At 42.8% G+C, this 19,939-nt stretch overlaps 1 long non-coding RNA gene across 1 annotated transcript; it reads left to right on the top strand.

Annotated features, from left to right (window-relative positions):
* The first annotated feature begins 3,014 nt into the window (after positions 1-3,014).
* Positions 3,015-6,460, top strand: LOC139082879 (uncharacterized). Its single transcript, XR_011539217.1, has 2 exons — positions 3,015-3,312; positions 5,705-6,460. It is a non-coding gene; the product is annotated as an uncharacterized lncRNA (long non-coding RNA).
* The last annotated feature ends 13,479 nt before the right edge of the window (positions 6,461-19,939 follow it).

Here is a 19,939-nt window from a genome sequence, read left to right on the forward strand (position 1 = left end):
ATTTATACCTTTTTCATAGATAATACTTCCATTAGACACAACTTATTGAGCACTATTTGGTACCAGTAAGTGGGATAAGTTGTTTAATATTTCAGGCCATTCAATTTCCTCATATCCATAAGGTAGATGTCAGTATTTTGCATATTTCAAATGAAAAATCTGAAAATCAGCAGGGCTAACCAGTTCACCAAATCTAACATAGTGAATCAGGAAAGTGAGGATGAGAGGCTTGCTTTTCTTCAAAATTATCAATTTAATGATAATATATGATTCAATCGAGGAGTCTTTCTATAGTACGTCTAACACACTTGTGGGATCATTAGTTCTCTTCCAGACTTTAGAACTAAGAAGTGTTTTGAATGTGGCTTTTCCCACTATTTGGGTTACTTCCTTAGGATAGATTCTCAGAATGTAGTTCTTTTTTTTTTGTTCTTTTGTTTTGTTTTTTTGCAGGAAAAGATTTGCCCTGAGCTAACATCTGCTGCCAATCTTCATCTTTGTTTTTCACCCCAAAGCAGCAGTACCTAGGTGTATATTTTAGTTGTAAGTCATTCTAGTTCTTCTATGTGAACCACCACCACAGCATGGCTACTGACAGATGAATGGTGTGGTTCCATGCATGGGAACTAAACCTGGGCTGCCAAAGCAGAGTGTACTGAACTTTAACCACTAGGCCATCAGTTCTTAAGTCAAACGTTATGGATAGTTTTGTGGTTCACTATACATTACCAGATTGCCTTGCAGAAGTATTTTCTTAATGTGTACAGCAGCCACTGTTGAATCTAAGTTGTACTTTGCTTTTGTCCCACCTTTCTCTGAAAGCATTTTTTGAGTGTCATGGCTATAACACAAATTATGAGTATCCATGGAAAGGTTTTAAAAACCGCTTCACAGGTAGCTCTCTAATGGCATGGGACCAGTGAAATATGGGATGTGCGGTTGGCCCTTAGGAAGGCAACTGTGCACCAGGGTTGTATTTAGAGACAGATAGGAAGTCCTAATGCATCTAACAAGATAGTGTAATTCTCCCACTTTCTCCCTCCCTAACTGGGTTCATGTTTGGGCTTCACAAACCCAAAAGACAAAAGTGTGAAAATGGTTCCATTAAGGAATCAGAAAGCAAAGCTCATGAATCAACATCCAAACAGGTGAAATGATTCAGCTGGGACAAATCCTTACAGTCCTCAGGTGACATGAGGAAGAGGACCAGGTCCTTTGGATCTAGGGTGCTGTAGAAAGGGCTCAGGTTTTGAATAACAGTAACCCAGCTTTGAATCTCAACTCTTTTACCTAAGCACTGTGTGACCGTGAGCAAATACTAATCTTCTTGGGTCTCAGTTCCTCATCTGTAACATAGGGATAATGTCCTTTTCAAAGAGTTGTTGGAAGGACTAAATAAGATAATGTGGTAATGTATCCACACGAGGATGAAACCTACCAAAATGGCAGCTTTTCTGCCCCAGGGAGGAACGGAGGAGAATGGGGCTCAGGAGCAGAGCAAAGGGAGCTTTCATTTGAACTGGGATATTTTGTGTCTTTTATACAAACGCACAAAGATCTGAAGCAAGTAGAACAAAATATTGACATTTGTAAATCTGGAAACAGTGCTTGTTAAATTATTTTCTGTACTTTGTTTTTACTTTTTAATTGGACTCTTTTAGTATCTGGCACATAGAGAACACACAGTTTGGATTCAGATCCCTTCCCACACCCCTTCTTAGAGGCTGAAGTCTCTATTATGATGAATTTAGGTGGGACCCAAGGAAATAAATCCTGGCCGGAAGCCCGAGTGGAAGTGGAATGTGCCTCTGGAGAGCTGCGCACCCACCTTCCATAATGGCGTTCAACACAACAAGTTCACCCTCCGTCATACAGGCTGGATAAACACAAGAATCCCCGACCCGCCTTCTTTAGCTTTACTACTAAGCACAGAGACATGCTGTTTTGTGTGATCTATATTCTATAGCCAGATTCCAGTTTCCATATGGGATTTTCTATCAAGGAAAGCTGTTTATATTTTAATTTACTGCAACTCCTGCCAATGTTTGTGTCACCATGATTTCCATATTGGAGACCTCCCTTCCCCACAATGATGTTTATTTAGTCTATACAGTTTGTTTAGATTCTCCTCATGGAAATTCTGGATTTAAAATTATGAAAGTAACTCTTACAGAGCTCCTAAATCTGGTGAACTCCACATGAAAGCTAGTTTTCCTGAAGCTTATTATGAGCCAGCCAATTGCCATCAACACGAGAGCGGCCAAGCTTAGAGACGGCATTGAGCTATCCTTATGTGGCAACAAATATTCACTTAACACACAACACACGGATCATCAGCTCAGAGGGTTTTCAGCTTCTGAAACAACCCAGGGCTGTTTAGTTGTTTAGTTTTTTGATCTCCTAGTTTCCCATAGCTGTCCCCTCCCACTCTCCCTTCACCTTGACTCTGAGAAAGGAAAATGAGGCATTCTGGAGACACAAATTAAATGAATTAAGCCCATCCTAGTGTGCACTGTGTTGAGCTCCCCCATCATTTCTATTCTATAGAAATAGCCTCATTGTTCACACATGCTGGGCTTTGAGAGCAGTATTCTTCCTCTGCCAGAGAAAAGAAAAATAGTTCTTTTTCTTTTCTTTTTTTTTTTTGGCAGAATTGATGCAAGGGACACGTGGCTGTCAACTCACTCGGGGATGTGCACAGAGGAGTTTCAGAATTTTTAGATGCTATAAAATTGCGAGTTAACAGCCAACAGAGGTATTTATGGAAATTAGTCTTTCAGATCGTTTATCAGGGCTCTTACAATTCCCATTTCACGGTAAGTGAAATAATAACGGATATTTGGGACTTGAATCATATTCAATGCCTGAAAGAGGAAGGCTATGCGCATCCACATTACTTCAATAAATGGAGGACCCAGAATTGCCTGGACAGATGCTGCTATCGGCGCCGTTTTAACATGATGCGGAGCGGCAGCCGAGGGAGAAGGCGGAGAGAGCTGATGCTCATTGCCGTTAAACAGAACCTTCCTCGCGCGTCCATATGCCATCCGCGCGACTCCCAGGCTGTTTGAAAGCAGAAGTCAAAAAAAACACTCTGCACTCTTAAAATGCACCAGGGAAGGGTTTGGCTTCCTTCAACAGGGAAGAGAGAGAACCCTAGTCGTGAAAATGCTGCTCTCTTCCTTGAAAATTAGTCCTTTGGTATTTTAAAATAATAAAAAGCAATATGTTTTTATGCAAAAAAGGAATTTCCTCAAAGTAATTATAGTAGCCGATCAAGGATAACGGGAAAATGTGTTGTGGGAAATCAAGGTAAGGAAAAGATATTTTATCAGTTAGCAGTGATGTGAATGGCAGCACTTTTATGGCATTTGGTTATGGCAACAGAGCCCAGCTGGGAGAAAGGAAAATGCCCAGAAACCAGAGTCCCACCAATTTTGCAATAGAGTTTCAATAGGGTTTCTAGGAGACTTAGTTCTTAGGATCCCTTTTGTGAGAACATCAACAAAATTATTCATAGAGTACTTTGCAAAATTATCTGGGTAAACAACATACAGACAAAATGAAACAAAAAAAGACCAGTTGGGGGGCTGCCTGTGGCCGAGTGGTTAAGTTTGCGCGCTCTGCCTTGGAGGCCCAGGGTTTCACCAGCTGGAATCCTAGGTGCGGACATGGCACCACTCATCAGGCCATGCTGAGGTGGCATCCCACATGCCACAACTAGAAGGACCCACAACTAAAAATACACAACTATGTGCCAGGGGTCTTTGGGAGAAAAAGGAAAAATAAAAATATCTTAAAAAAAAAAAAAAGACTAGCAGGACTCTGTTACCATCAGAAAAACCAGCACTGAGCACTTATTTTTATGTGATAATTTAAATGATATGATCATTTAACCAGTATGTTCAGTGGGAGAGTTGTTTATCCTCTGTCCTCTAATGTGGCTGTCTTAGGAAGACTTTCACTTTTAAGGACAACAACATTTAATTAAGACTGTAAATTAGAGAAGAAGAAAGAATGCTCTCAAAACCAAAATTCAGGGAGAACTGCCATCTTCACTCCCTTCCGCCCTCTGCTGGGTATTGTATATATCCTCTCTGTCCAGAAAAACAGCAACAACAACAACTGTATTTCTCCACTTCAATTCTTTCTGGAAGACAGTGTTGAGGTAGGTCTGGATGTGACGACTATTTCTACTCTGGCGAATCTTGAAGGTAAATATCATGAGAGTGAGTCAGGTGTTTAATTCTTTTCTTTTTCTATTTTTAAAATTATGATAAGGTATACATAGCAGAAAATTTACCATTTTACCCATATTTAAGTGTCCACTTCAGTCGCATTCACATTGTTTTGCAACCGTCGGTCACCAGGACTTTTTTCATCTTGAAAAACTGAATTTCTATACCCATTAAACACTCCCCATGCCTCCCTCCCCCAGCTCCTGGCCATCACCCTTCTACTTTCTGGCTCTATGAATTCAACTACTCTAGGTAGCTCATATAGTATTTTTCCTTTTGTGATAAAGTGTTTATTTTTAAAACTTAGAAAGAAATGTTAAAAGCGTATATAGGTAACAAAGAGGGAAGATGAAACTTAAAGAGTACATAATAGTATTTGCCACTCATTTGAAGGCGACTGGGAGTTAATATAAACAAAGTGGCAAGTAGATAGAGGAGCAGTGTAGCCAGTCCTGGCAAGTGCTTCACTGTTACAGCTCTGTGGTGCAAAATAAGCCCAGAATACCAGACACACAGCTACCATGTGGCAGAGCTCAGTTTGAATCTAGGTTTTTCTGACTCCAAAGTTTCACTGCATTGATATTTTATTTTATTAGCCAATTTCCTCTAGTGCAGTTAATCATCTTTTATGACAGTAAGAAGTTCTCCACAGATAAAGAACACGTGCCCTTCTTACTGGTCTCTCATTCATGAGGTGGTCACTGATCAGTTAATTTTAGTACGTTTGAACCCTGAGACCTTGAACCCCAAGTATCTCCCATTATCTCACCCTTTGTCTGAAACGCCTAAGAGTGGCTGCTTACCTAGAGCTTGAGGCCCCAGGACCTTAACAGTCATTGTCACCTGGGTCTACCCCATAAAGATTCTTTAAAGGTGACTGAGGGGCTTTTAACCCAGAGATTTGTAGAATCGGCAAAAGGATCAATTGAGACAAACTGAAACTACACTGGGCTCCTTTTACTAAGCACAGGTATAGCTAACAACCAGGCAAAAAAAAAAAAAAAAAGGAAAACAAATTAATTTCAGTGTGCTTCTGTAACTGCCAAAAGGGGCCTTCTACTCACCACAAGACAAGCCAACAGTCCAGAGGCAAGGTGGTAGGAAAGAAAGGGTCTTTTTATTACAGCTTGCTAGCAAGGGGGAAGATGGTGGACTCGTGTCCTAAAGAACCATCTTAAAACAACAAGATTTTGAAGCAGTTATCTAGGGCAAATGGGCTGAAGGTGGAGGGGGGGGGCATCTCAGGATATTGACCATCTGGTGTTATAGTCCTGGAGACTCCCGATCATCCCTTCCTCTTGTCACTGGTGACAAATACCAGCAGAAGGTTTTCTCCTGGAGGTCGTTACATCCCTGGGAAAACTTAGAGAACAAAGTTATTGCCTTATTGAAATCGGGAGGTCTAGGTATAAGCCAACATTACTAAAATAGCAGAGCATGCATATTTCTTACAAGCTTTATCTTAGCTTTCAGGTGGCGCTAACACTTCCAGAGTTGATGGGCCGCACACCTTGTCGCCAGCCTGTTGGAGCGCTGGAAACATCTGGAGGAATCTGCTGACGCCACCCCCTCTCCCAGCTCTGATGCCCTCAACGTGGGACCCTAGGGATCTTGATCCTGTGCATTGGGTGGCCTCCCTGTAAAGCCTTTGAGTTCTCACCTAACATCACAGAATCTTTATCCTCTGCTGCATTTCTGACACCCTAGCTGTTGGTGTTCCTGTTTGCCCTCGACAAGTCTGTGCAGTTGCTGGAGAGGTGATGTTCTCATCCTGTAAATCTTCTAGCTGTTTAAAAACAGCAAGCAAATAGACTATCCTTCTCATTGTTGGTGCTGACAGTGTTGGGGGAATTTTATAGTTCTATTAGACTGTGATGGGAAAAGAAAAGTTCTGGGCTGCAAGAATGACTTCTCAGCTCCCGCTCCCTGATGGGCCCTTACTCCGTGGTGGCCTCCCAGGCGAGACTGTCAGTGCCACCCTCCAACATAGCAACTAGATTCAGGAGTATCTTTTGCTGCTCCTACCAGACTTTATTTTGGTGTTTGTTTAACAGTTTTATGCCCGCTTATGACATTTGCCACTGAGTTGGAGTTACTTAATAAATGATTAGTGGCTGAATAAAGCATTAGAGAGAAGGACAAAATATTTAAGGTGATATTTTCGAGAATATAGTCAACTTTCATTCTTTTGTATGACAATAAACTGGCTCATAAGAATCAAAGACAAATTATAGAGAACATTTTTATTTAAAATTAGAATTCTAGGCTTAATATGTATCTTCACACACTGGCTTAATAAGACCAGAGAGTTTATTATAATTAATATATAATAGTGAACTACCTCCTTCTATAAGCAGAGAGGTGTCTTTTTTGATCTTGGTAAGATCTCCTCCTGGAGAGGTCTTCCTGGGATGGAGATAAGTTTGCATTGGTCCTTATAGGACTGGCCAAGTGATCCCCGACTTTTTTGTGCTCTGCTAGAGGAGCAGGCCACCTTGGGAACAGAGCCTATATCCTTAGCTCCATCAGCATGACCCTTAGCTCCAAACCTTGAGCTCCATTTGCACGGCCCCTAGACAGCTGCAACTGACTTTCTGTCTCAGAGTTCCAAAGTGCATAGCAAGTGGCTCAGAGCCCCAGCTCTGGCCTCCCACAGAAAGGCATTCAGGTCTCGGCTCACCCTCTCCCTGGCTAAGAGACCTCAGGAAAACGACTTACCTCCAGCAGTATTGGGAGCGCCTGAGAAGATGATGCTCTGAAGCTCCAGTTCAGTTGCTGGGACCAAATGCTCACTTTGACATGGTGGCTCTCATTGTACTGTTACAAGTGGGTCTGGACTTCCAGGTTGGGGTTCTGGCTTTTTGGTTCCATCCCTAATTCTTGTTTTTGCCTTTCTTTTTAAAGCTGTGCTTGTTGTGGGTGAGGACCTGCCACTGTTTTCCTTTGTAACCCAATTCTAGGCTGATCAATGACTTGACTTTCTGGAGACATATTCACCTATTACCACATTTTCAGCTATCGTCTTCCTGGATGCTTGGAATTTTCCAGAATAAAATGATCTTTAAAAATAAGGAAATAGTCTCTAGAGCAGCAGCATTGGACTCCTTGGGTTCCCACTCAAGCTCTGCCTTTCAAAATCTGGGTGAGCTTCAGAAAGTTCTTTCTCTTCTGTGTGTGTTAGTTCTCTCATCCATAAAATGAGGTAATAAGAGTGTTTCATAGGTACCTGTGAGGATTAACAACCAAGTACATGTCAATCAATTGGAACAGTACCTGCCTCAGTAACTGAACACCACTGTTATTGTTAATGCCTTTTCTTAACACAAAGTTCCCATATTGGATTGAGTTGTGTTGAGATATGTGGAAAATGCAGAAGGGAGGGAGGAAGGGACAAAAAAGGGATAGAGCAGAAGCACATTAGGCCCCGAGGAGGGGCCAAGTGGAGTCTGACACAACAGAGGTGCCATGTAATGTTTTTTGCCTTGGTGGTCCCCAGCCTGGGTCTGATACATTCATAAATTACAGCCTGGTACTCTTTCCCCCAAAGGCTGAATTGACCGTAAATGACCTTTTCAGAGCAACTTGTCTAGGAACCTCCCATGCCTATGGTGGCGAGGGCACATTAGATGGTTTTATGACAATTCTTTGATTTAGGGTTTGGGGACTTAGTGAAGGGGCCCTTGTTAGTGCTCTAAGACCACTTCTGCTTACTCTTTTTCTTCTGACTCCCTGAAAGATATGGTTTAACCAGGAAAGGTACTTGATACAGAATTCCAATACCCAATTCTAGAAAACGATATACCTAACTCCGGTAAGACATCTTATTTAGGGACTCAATTCCTAAGATCCTCTTCTGTGAAATGGAGATGATAATACTTGGCCCACAGGATTGTTTAAAAGATTAGATAGAATTACATTTGTGCTAAGCATAGAGGTTGGCCCAACATAAGAGTTCAATGAATATTTTATGCTGCTCATACTGATGAGGATAATGGTTATAACTGAGGCACACCTGATGAGGACACTGACAAAGGCATGTGATGGCCTGGACTGGGTCTTATACAACACCTGCTAATGGTGCTTTTCTAGTGATTTATTAGAGTTTACAAAGTACTTCACATAAATTACCTTATTGGGCCCTCAAAACAGCAAAATAAGGAAGATGTGGGACAGAATAATGTTCACTCAGCTCCAGTGTGAGCTGTAGAGGATGGGGAGAGGTAAGGAGGTATGTAGTGTGAGGATTGTGTCTTTCCTGCCCCTGGGTTCTTCTGACAGCTTAGTCAAGTCACCAAGGAGTTGTGTTTAGAAGCTCATTAGACTTTAAACTTTAGGAAGATGGAGCCCACTCTCTTGTTTTTTGGACACCCCTGTCCCACACTTGCTCTGTACTCTGTGCTCTTTTTAGGGACTGAGCTTCCCATGGCAGGTGCTCAGGACACATTGGTGACCTGGATGACCCTGACTTTACCCAGGAATAAGCTCAATTGAGGGGTGGTCCCAGGGTTGTTCTTACAAACGCCACTCTTAAAAAACAGACAGATTTATTCCCTCTGGGAATCAAGAAAATGCCAAAGACTTTCTCTTTTGAAGACAATGGGAAATCAGTTCAGAAGGACTCAGGCCCTTCCATGTTCCAGTTATGTGGGGACTTCCCTGAGCAACCTCCCTGAGCCTCAGTTTCCTCATCTGTAAAATGGAAATGGTATTAACTATCTCGTCTTACAAGGATTAGAGATAATGTCTTGGTATATAATAGGGGTGCAAAAAATGGCAGCTATTATAATTACAACCTCACCTCCAGGGTGCAAGGGTGGGAGGGGTGGAGGCAGAGGGAAAAAGAACTTTGTTGAGAAGATATCATAGGCTGGGGACTACTTATGTTTATTTAGGGCCCATCTATATTCTGAAAACCACCTCCTATCTTACAACCTGATCCAGGGTACAAAAGAAAAATGAAGCACCCCACTAAATGCACACCCTCCCCAGGCCCAGCACTGAAGTGATGTGTGTATTTATTGGAAAGCAAGCTGAGCTCTCTCTCTGTTAAATGCCCGTCTGGAGTCCCGTGTTCCAAGGACACCTCCACAACTCTGTAACATAGATCATTCCCCAGGAAACCCAGCAGGGACCTGCCAGCTTCATGGTGCTCGTGTCCTCTCCATTTATAGCTGACCTAATTTTTTCTTTAGATGCAAGATGCACACACCATGCATTTCTGTGTGCAAGCCAACCCCGACAGCTGGAAGCTGATGTTCCTCCCATCGTGAGGCCAAGTCCTCAGGTTCCAGCGCTTTTCCCACGTATCTTCCCCGGACAGGAGTATGACACGGAGAACATTTTATTCTCTTAGCACTTGTTCTAGAATTCCTCTTCGGGAGATCTAGTTTTGTGGAGAAATGCTTTTAAGACTTCCTCTTGTGGTAGAAATGGTTTCCAGGGTTGGAGAAAGGAAGGGCCTGGAGTGGGAGAAGGACTGTCTTGGTGGAGTTTGGAAGAGAAGATGAGGAAGAGAGTGGGAAAAGGGATGAGGGGGCAAGGGAGAGGGCAGAATGATGTGAGCTGGATAATGTGACCCTTCCCTCACATACCTCCAAATCTTAATATATGCAATAGCCATAAACTGCTTGTTGTGGTTAGTTTCTTACAGAAAACTGATAGGTGAATTTTTGGTTGTCACCAGGTGAAACCAACACAGCAAAGGAGGAAAAAGGGGCTGGAGCAGCAGGACATGGGGAATGTTAAGTCCACAGGAATTTGTAAAATTTGGGAGAGAACTTTAAACTTTCCCAGGCTTGGATGCTATTGGTCTTAAGAAAATGTCTTCATTCAGAGGGCAGGGACTGACCTCAGGTCTTACTGGTCTCTCCCTTGCTTACCCCATGCCCCAACACGGGCCTACTTGCTGCTCCCCAGAATTGCACAGCCTTTGTACTGCTGCTCCCTCCCCAAAATGCTTGGCCTCTCGTTTGTCTGTCTCCCTGAATGTGACCTGCCAGGAGAAGCCTTCTCTGCTGCCCAATCGAAGTTTGTGCCCATGTACCAACTATTAACACATGCCCATTTTAGGTTTTCATAGCTGTTATTACTCTCAGACATCTTTAATATATCGATTTATTTGTTTATTTTCAGTTTCCTCCAACTATAGACTTGCTCCCTGGGGGCAGGCCACTTGCCTTTTCTGTTTACTTCCATTTCTCCAGCTTAAGAGCACTCAATAAATATTGGTTGAGAGGTGACATCTGGGGGCACAGTAATGACATCAGAGTCCCTCCTCAGGACAGCTCATATTCAGCCTGCTTAGATTGGCACCAAACTCATTTCTCAAGGGCAGCGTGCTGACCTGGAAGATGTTGTGGTTATTTTAGCTCTTTTCTCATTCTCTAACCCCCTCAACATAATGTTGCCATTAGACTTTTGAGACCCTGTTAACCCTTTTCCTGCCTCTCCTCACACCTGTCCCAGCAACACACAAAGACCATTTCACTTCTCCTCTTCACATCATAGATCCGAGCTGCCCAGAATTTGCTTGCCTGGGCACCTACACATTTCAAGGGCCTCTTGCCTCCTGGGGTTTGGATTTGAATCCTGGCTGTTAGCTGATTAGCAGCGAGACCATGGAAGTTACATGCCATTCTGAATGTCAATTTCCAAATCTGTGAGAATGGGGATGATTTTATCGACACTGAAGGATGAGTGGGATCCTGCGCAGTGTTCCTCCCAGTACCGGGCACAGGGTAAGGGCTTGTAAGTGACAGCCATTGTCATTCAGCCCCCAGAGTACCCTGGAGAGTTCCTACACAAGAACATGTAGCAAGGGGCTCATTTAGCTCTATCTCCTCTCTTAATAAATTTCATCATAAAATACCTTGACATTAGCCAGGCATCACGGGGGCTGGTGTCCACAGCACTCTTACTGTGTTGTCCTCCTGACACGCTCACCATGACACATGGCCCCTTTCCAGCAAGTGCAGCTTTGGTTCTGCCCCCAGGAAGGTGAGTTTCCAGCACAGTTTAGACAGAGGAACAGAAACAAGAACATCTTTGGGGCCAGGCCGGTGCTGCAGCAGTTAAGTTCACACATTCCGCTTCAGTGGCTCAGGGTTCATCAGTTCGGATCCCCAGTGCAAATCTAAGCACCACTTGTCAAGCCATGCTGTGGCAGGCGTCCCATACATAAAGTAGCGGAAGATGGGCACAAGTGTTAGCTCAGGGCCAGTATCCCTCAGCAAAAAAGGAGGATTGGCGGCAGATGTTAGCTCAGGGCTAATCTTCCTCAGGAAAAAAGGAGGATTGGTGGCAGATGTTAGCTCAGGGCTAATCTTCCTAAAAAAAAAAAAAAAAAAGGAAAAGAAACAAGACTGTCTTTGTTTTTTTCAGATCACCCAGATGCAGACTCAGAGGCAAAAACTTGGATGCTGGTGGCTTCTTGGGAGGTGATCCCTGGAAGCGGAAGCAAGGAATGGAGAAATGAGACAGAGGAGGAGAAAGCCAACAAGAGGCACATGGATGAGGGGAGCGCAGGGTACAGAGGAGATTCAGTCCCTCCAGGGGCTCTCCCAGAAACTGTGGAACAGGCCTCAGAACTGTCCCGCCTGAGTGTGGGAAGGCTGGGCATTGATCCTGGGTCGTTTCAGGGGCATCAACTCCCTGGTTGTAGCTGTGTGCAACCTGTATTGCTGAGAAAGCCCCAGGCAGAGACCCTGAGAGACGTGGGTGTTTGAGATTGGAAGCTGTCAGTGTGCCAGATCGCCTACCACAGCTGTACGTCAACTGGAGGTGGGCCGAGGGGCTACAGAGTGGGCTTTGTCACAGGTTGGGTTCCAGGCAGCAGACTCTGGGATGGAGATTAGTATGTAAGAGGTATTTTAGGAAGTGCTCTTGGAATCAACACCTATGGGGGGATGGGAAGAAAGCAGGAGTGGGCAGAGGGGGAAGTTAGTTTTGCTGCAATGCAGTTTCAAGGAAGGTCCAAGCTGACCCCTCAGGGAGCTTTAAAGAAAGGATGGCTCTTTAGCATTGCCCTGAGTTGGGGCAAAGGGGAAGGCTCTTTATATCCCCGTGTGGACCAGTCTTTGGATGAGGGCTGCCCTGGGCATGACGGCTTCCTTCAGCCAAGGCAATTCCCCAAGAGGGCTGAGAGCTGAGGGCCCCTGGCCAGTATCCCACTGAGCTACCAGGGAAATGAGCCCTTCCTTCCTGCAGGGAGATCTAGGCAGCACATCATGGCATCTACCACAGACATCAACAGTGCCCACATCACACAATTTGGAAGAGAGGAGTGCAGGTGGAGGAACTCCAAGGCCACAAAGCCCAGGTCTTTGACCATGACTCTGGGCTGCAGTCCCACAGTTGAGAGCTTACTCTGAGTTAGAATAATAAAAGGACCAAAGTCCCACTCCCATTCTGACTCTAAAATACGTTTCTAGGACTCATACTTTTCTAGGACTCTCAAAATTATTTGGTTCCACCATTTGATGTGACAGTAACCAATCTGGTTTCTCCTAATTCATTGTGGTGACAGTAGTAGCAATGACAATAAAACTCATGAAAGTCTTGGCAACCATGAGCTGAAGCCAGGCTCCCCAAACCCATCATAAGCTGTCTAGTTTTGAGGTGGCATCCAATAGATGTAGTGGCCATTGAAGGAGGCACAGGAGTAAAGATCTAGAGTGGGCATGGGTGCTTAGAGGATTTTCCTGGTGGGACTGAAGACCCCAAGACAAACAGGATGGTACTTTGTGGGCTTGTAGAAAAGGATCTGGAAGTGACTAGTGTGTTCATTCCGTTGCTTCGAGGTGATAAAAACCTACATTTTCCTGGAATTCTTCCCCAGCTCCCCTAAAATTCAGACTGGATTAATAGAAACCGGAGGTCATCTCTGAGCATTTTTTTGTTGGCCAATGAAAAACTAGTTTTGTTGATACAAAAGGTTGCAATGACAATGTGAGTATGTATTTCTGGGTCCTGGGCATCCTTAGAGGACCCGGAAGTGCCTGTGAATCATTTTGTTTGCATTACACATCTGCTTTCTTTTCCCTTGGCCCAGGGCACATTTGCAGTTTTATGTCACATTAACGGTTTCTTGGCTGATTTTTCTTGGGCTCTATGCTATGATGAAAAGTTTGCCATGATTCCTGAGCCTGAAAAAACATTTGACAAATCCACTAAGATAAGGTGCCACCCACGCCAAAAACTATCTGTGAAGTAGAAACCCTCTTTCACCATTTGTGATTCGTTCAATGACGCTTTGACCAAAAGGCCATCTCACAGTTTAGTGGAGGATACAATGGGAAAAGATGGGCAGCAAACATGCTCTTTTGCACAATCCAGTGTTTGGGAAAGTGGGAGTGGAGTTGTCCCAGGGGGAGTATAACTGGATGCTAGTCTCAGCATCTCTGGGTGACTTTGTGTAACGACGAGAATTTGGTGGTTTTGGGTAAGGCCCACCGAGTACCATGATTAAAATTCTTAGTCCTAGAGGGAGGGCAAAGGTCATTCCAACACCCTAGAAGCAAGGAGAGAGAGAGAGAGTGCACAATTTTGTTCTTTTGGTGGTTTTAGTTTAGGGCCACGCATAGCAGGGTCTCTAATCACAGTTTGGGTCTTGGCTGTCATGTGTTCAGAGATATGAAAGTCACTTTTATGTTAATTTTTGTTTTGGCAGGCAGGAGCTTGGGTCCATTCTGGAAGTGAACATTTGGAGTAGGCAAGGAGAAAGTGTTTGGAGTGTGATATAAAAGGATGTTGATGTTAATATTCCCTCACTCAACCTTAGGTCCTTGGCCCATAGTTCCTGAGAGGGAGGCTTCAAGACTAAACACGTTGGAATCCTTATGAGAGGCCACCTGTCCTCCCGTCAGAGCAGCATAAGTAACTTTGGAAATGGAGGGGTAGGAATTGGAAGTGGCAGCCGCATGAGGCATTTTCTCTCCATCCTCATTGTCTTTTACACTCTTGATTGTTCTTTCAGAACACTGTCACCTACGTTAGAGTGTTTCAACACCACAGGCAAGACAGGAGGAGGTGGTGTTTCCTTTTCCTACTACAGACAAGGAGATGGACCTAAGACTGGTTCGAGTTATTGCTTTGGGTGAAAAAGTTATAAGTGCCAGAGCAGGGCATGGAACCAGGTCTCAGATCCCAGTGTGTTGTGCTTTCTGCCAAGCAGTAATGACTTTTTGTCTCCTGTGTGTTTCAGTCTTGCCTTCCATCTCTGGACATCCAGATCTCTCTCTCTCCCTCTCTCTTTTTCTCTCTCTTTCCATCCTTCAGTCAGTCTGTCTGTCTATTTGTCTACCTATCCATCCATCCATCCATCCATCCATCCATTCCATCCATCTAGATAGGAAAGGGCCTACCACACAAGTTAGTCTTTTAAACAAGGAATGAAACTGACCGCTGGACAACAGCCCAATAGCTATTGCTGGTGAAACATTTCTTTCGTTTGAGCTACATAAATTCAGAATTTGTTGATAATTCACCAAAAGCATAATATGAGCTATCTGTCAAGATAGAAACAATTAGTAAGAATTCAATAAAAACAGGACAGTTTTAATTTATTAAAAAAATTGTTTAAGAACATTAAACATTAACAAACTTGCACAATTAGCGTTTGTTGCTGTATAAAAACAAGTAATGTACCAAATACTCTGTCCATTAAAGCTGGTTTAGCAGGTCCTTAATTTGGAAACACTGTTGATTGATTACTTGTTGGAGTAACTCTATGTACTAGAGTATGATGTTATTAAGTGAAAATGAACTTGAGAAGATAGGCTATTGTTAGAAATTGTTATTCTATCATAGAATTAAAACCAGACTTGAGCCTTTATTATCAGAAAGCAGAGCTAGCCCTAGGAGGCTGGCAAATCACACCATTTGGCCTCCAGGGAAGGCATAAAGCTCCTCTACATTAACTCACCCCATCCCACGTCAAAGGAATGCTAATGTGAATGGATCTGAGTACAAGAATATTTAATGACTCGGAGCACTTGGAGGCAGAAAATTTCAAGAAACAAAAGAGGTTTTGATTCTAGGTCAGAATGGGGAATTTTCTTTTCTCTCTCTGCAAATTTGCTCTCTTTTCTCCTAGGACTACTTCTGTAAAAGGGGCGAGGGGCCTCCTCTCGTGAGCTGTTTTCTCTTCCCCCTCCGCCCACCTCCAGGGGCCTGTTGGTCTGATTCGGATTCCATCTTCCTCTTCATTGCACTTCCTTGGCATGTCTTCCTGTGGAATGGTCTTACCTGTTCACTTCAATGGCAATAACTGAAGAGCTAGAATATGAGTCTGGGCCAAAAGGAAATGCAGAGGAAGTGTCTCTGGCAGCTTTGTCCCCAAGTCTCATAGCTGTCAAGTTTAAACAGAGAGTCACTGAGCTTCCTTTAAGAATTCCATATTGGGTCTGGGCCCAAAGTCCCACTTGGCAATAAGGGGATACATTGCCTAGACTTATGCTGTGTGTCTTCTTCTAAGCTGCATTAATTATCTACTGCTGCATAACAAATTACCCCAATACTTAGTGGCAGAAAACAGTAAATGTTTATTGTCTCATATAGTTTTTGTGGGTCAGAATCTAAGCAGCTTAGCTGAGTCTTTCTGATTTGGATGTCTCATAAGGTTGCAGTCCTGTTGTTGGCTGTGGCTGCAATCATTTGATGGTTGGATTGGGGCTAGAAGATAAATGCCACAATGGCCCTCTCATGTGGCTGTTAGGAGGAAGTCTGTCTCAGATTGATGCTGGCTATTGGTAGGAATCTCAAGTTCCACATCACTTTAACCTGTCTATAGGGTTATTTGAGTGTCTTTCTGACATGGCAGCTGGCATTGCTTCAGAGTAAGTGATTCAAGAGAGAAGAGACAGGGAGCAAGGAGGAAGTGGCAATGCCTTTTATGACCTATCTTAGAAGTCACACACCATCACATCTGTTTGTCAGAACTTGAGCTCACACTCAAGGGGACAGGAATTAGGCTCTACCTTTTGAAGAGAAGAGCATCAGAGAATTTGTGCACATACAATAAAACCATCATACAACACAAAGACTGCTAAGTTCACTAAGCCTGTGTGTCTCCTGTTGTGTCGGGCATAAATCTACACTTTACCTCCTTAGCTTTATACAGCTAAGGAGGACTCAGTGACTGAACTTGACTGAAAGGAACGTGAGCATAGGTGATGCACACCTCTTCCCTGCAGAACAGAGTTGCCTTTTTCCCTTTCCACAGTGACCTTGGAGACATGTTGAAGACGTTGCCCCCGAGTTCCTAGCATCACAAGCTAAAAGGAGCCTTGGCGTGACAAGCAGAATGTTCTGTTGTCAGCAATAGTTTGTGATCTGAGAAAGCAATGCACTTTCATCATTTTGAGATGTAGATTTCTGGGTTTATCACTTATAGTAACCAGATTTATGTACTCTAATAGAATATCTTCAACAAGGACTTAAAGAAATGATGTAGGGAGTGTATATGAGGGTATGATAACTATGTAATTTTTTACATATTAGCATGGATAACTTTTGGAAAAATATAGATTACAATGTTAGTAGTAATTTGGACATAGTTTTTGTTTGTTTTTAGTACTCGTTTTGGGGGAATTCCTCAAATTTTTGTTGTTTGTCATAAAAATGTAACTTATTTTTATTTTTAAAAGTTTTATTGAGGTATAATTGACATAACATTATATTAGTTTCAGGTGTACAACATAATGATTCAATATTTGTATACATTGCGAAATGATCACAGCAATAGTGTAGTTAATATCCACCCTCATATATAGTTAGGGAATTTTTTTCTTGTTATGGAGACTTTTAAAATCTACTCTCTTAGCAACTTTCAAATATGCAATACAGTGTTATTAACTATAGTCACCGTGCTGTATATGTGTCTGACTTATTTCACTTAGCATGAGGCCCTCAAGTTCCACTTGTGCTATTGCAAACGGCAAGATTTCATTCCTTTTCATGGCTGAGTAATATTCCACTGTGTGTGTGTGTGTGTGTGTGTGTGTGTGTGTGTGTGTATGTGTATCACATCTTCTTTATCCATTCATTCATCAATAGGCACTTAGTTGGTTTCCTTGTCTTATCTAGTATGAATAACGACACAATGAACATGGGAGTATAGATATCTTTTCAAATTAGTATTTTTGCTTTCTTCAGAGAAATGCCCAGAATTAGAATTGCTGGATCATATGGTAGTTCTATTTCTAATTTTTTGAGAAAACTCTATGATGTTTTTCACAGTGGCTGCACCAAATTACATTCCCACCAATAGTGCACAAGGATTCCTTTTTTTCCACATCCTCACCAACCTTGTTATCTCTTGACTTTTTAATAATAGCCACTCTAACAGGTATGAGGTGATATCTCATTGTGGTTTTGATTTACATTTCCCTGATGATTAGTGATATTGTGTGTCTTTTCATGTATCTGTTGGCTATCTGTTGGTCTTTGGAAAAATGTCTGTTCGGATCTGCCCATTTTTTAATTGGATTGTTTATTTTTTGCTATTGAAGTGTGTGAGTTCTTTATATATTTTGGATATTAACCTCTTATCAAATAATGATTTGCAAATATTTTCTCCCATTCAGTAGGTTGCCTTCTCATTTTGTTGATGATTTCCTTTGCTGTGCAGAAACGTTTTAGTTTGACATAGTATCACTTGTTTATTTTTGCTTTTATTGCTTTTGCTTTTGGAGTCAGACCCCGTAACTTATTATCTTTAAAAAAGCAAACTATATATTTTATAAAGATAATGAATCCTTGCCTCTATTCTTATTTTTACTACTATTTTAATTTTGGGTTTTTTTCCCTCTCACTTTGGTGACATTTTCCTCAACTTTTTGGCACCCAGTGATCAAGTTGCCACAGATTACCTCCCTAAGAAAACTAATTGCATGCACTTCTTGTCACCCTCTACCTCAGCTGAGATTCTTCCAGATAGAAGGGAGGGCTTCCTTACAAGGGAGGGCTGAATCAGATCTCCAGTAGCATGGACCAGCAAGAGGAAGCAGCCAGGACCTGATGTGCCAGGTGGGGAAATGTAGCTGAACTATGAGAAATAGATTTTTATGGCCCTAATTCAGTCTTGGTTTTGCTTTTGCATTTTGTAGTTCCTTGCCTTTTTGTATTTTTAGTTTGTTTGTTCTTTTCCAGTTCTACAAATTCTTATCACATCTCTTCTCTAATCTCAACCTCTTCTCTCTCTGTGGTTCCCTGATCCTGTCTCCTGGCAGCCACGCCTTCCATGACTTTTTCAAGACATCAAGCCAATGTCCTCTAAGATTTCCCTCCCTCCACTTTCCTTCATTCTTTCTTTCCTTCCTTCTTTCATTCCTTTTTCTTTTGTTGTTGAAAGCCATTTTTAGATATATTCTCTTCTAAGTTTTCAGGAAACATTACTTTTTCCATACACCTGAGCATATTTTATGAATCATCTTGTGTTTTTTGCTTGCTTGTTTCCACATATTTTAATAGGAAAAAGATCTTTCTAGGCCAACAGATGATATGCTTGGTCTAGAGGATATCAAAGGGATTCTAAGAGAAATTAGACAGGTACCTGCTTCCTGGACCCACAATCTCAGCGTGGATCAAGACATCCTCACAGTCAAATGCTGAATACTAACCTCATATGAGAGGGCCCATGGGGTATTCTGGGGGTGTAGAGGAGGCAGCACGTAACACTGCCTAGAGGCATCAGGGGAGCTTTGAAAAGAAGGGTAACTTTGACCCATATCTTGAAGTACGGTCATAATTCACTCATCAGAGTAGAGGAGGAAACAGTACGTGCAAAGCTGTGGAGATGAGAGACGCTGAGAGCAAGTAATTTGGGAGTGATAGTGTGGGGTGATGTCTGAGGTAGGAGATGACAGCACAGGTGCACACAGAAGGCCATCATGGAGGGACTCACGGGCCATGCTAATAATTTTAGATTGTACTTCAAGGGCAAAAAAGGAGCAGCTGTCAGTTTTAAGTAAGGAGAGGATGTGAAGAGTTCTGCATTTTGAAAAGTTCACTGTGGCGTGGTGGCAGTATAAAGGGTGTATCCAAGAGGCTGCCACTGAAGATGGGGTGATTTCCCATGTTCCCTGAGGGACTCCTCGAGCCTCAAGTGTCCCTGGGCAAGATGCTACCAATTATTGTGAAAATATGCTTTAATGGTCCTTATTCAAAATAATCCAATTAACCATTTTTCTTCCTTCTATTTAAACATAAATATTTCCATGATATGAAGCATTTAAAATAGCCCTGGATTGTTCATTCCAGTGAAAAACATGTTTTATGTGCTTGTACCTTGTTTATAGGCTGCCTTTGTCTATGCATAATCTGAAAATCTCCTCAATGGTTAACGTGTTGAGTTGTTTTATTTCACTTTAAAACACTTTCAAACCAATTTCTCCTCCTGCATCTCCTGTGTCCTGTTCTCTGCACTTTGGAGATATTAACATGCAGGTCAGTGTGTCTGCCGCTTTCTCTGTGCCTGCTGGGACCCGGGGAGGCTTGGAAGCCTGCAGTCCCCTTTCCAGGACCCATATTCTCGTCTCATCGTGGCATCTGCCAGGCTGTGATTGCTCACTGGGGCTTTTGGCAGCTCCAGTTGCTTGTGAAAATAAGATGATTGGTGTGAGACAAAGAAGTGCTGTCAAAATGTCAGGCTTTGTGCTGGGTCTGGTGGCTGCAGGTGCTCTGCATTGAGCAGTAGCCTTTGG

This window comes from Equus przewalskii, chromosome 4 (genome assembly GCF_037783145.1).
Source record: "Equus przewalskii isolate Varuska chromosome 4, EquPr2, whole genome shotgun sequence".
Taxonomy (NCBI): Eukaryota; Metazoa; Chordata; class Mammalia; order Perissodactyla; family Equidae; genus Equus; species Equus przewalskii.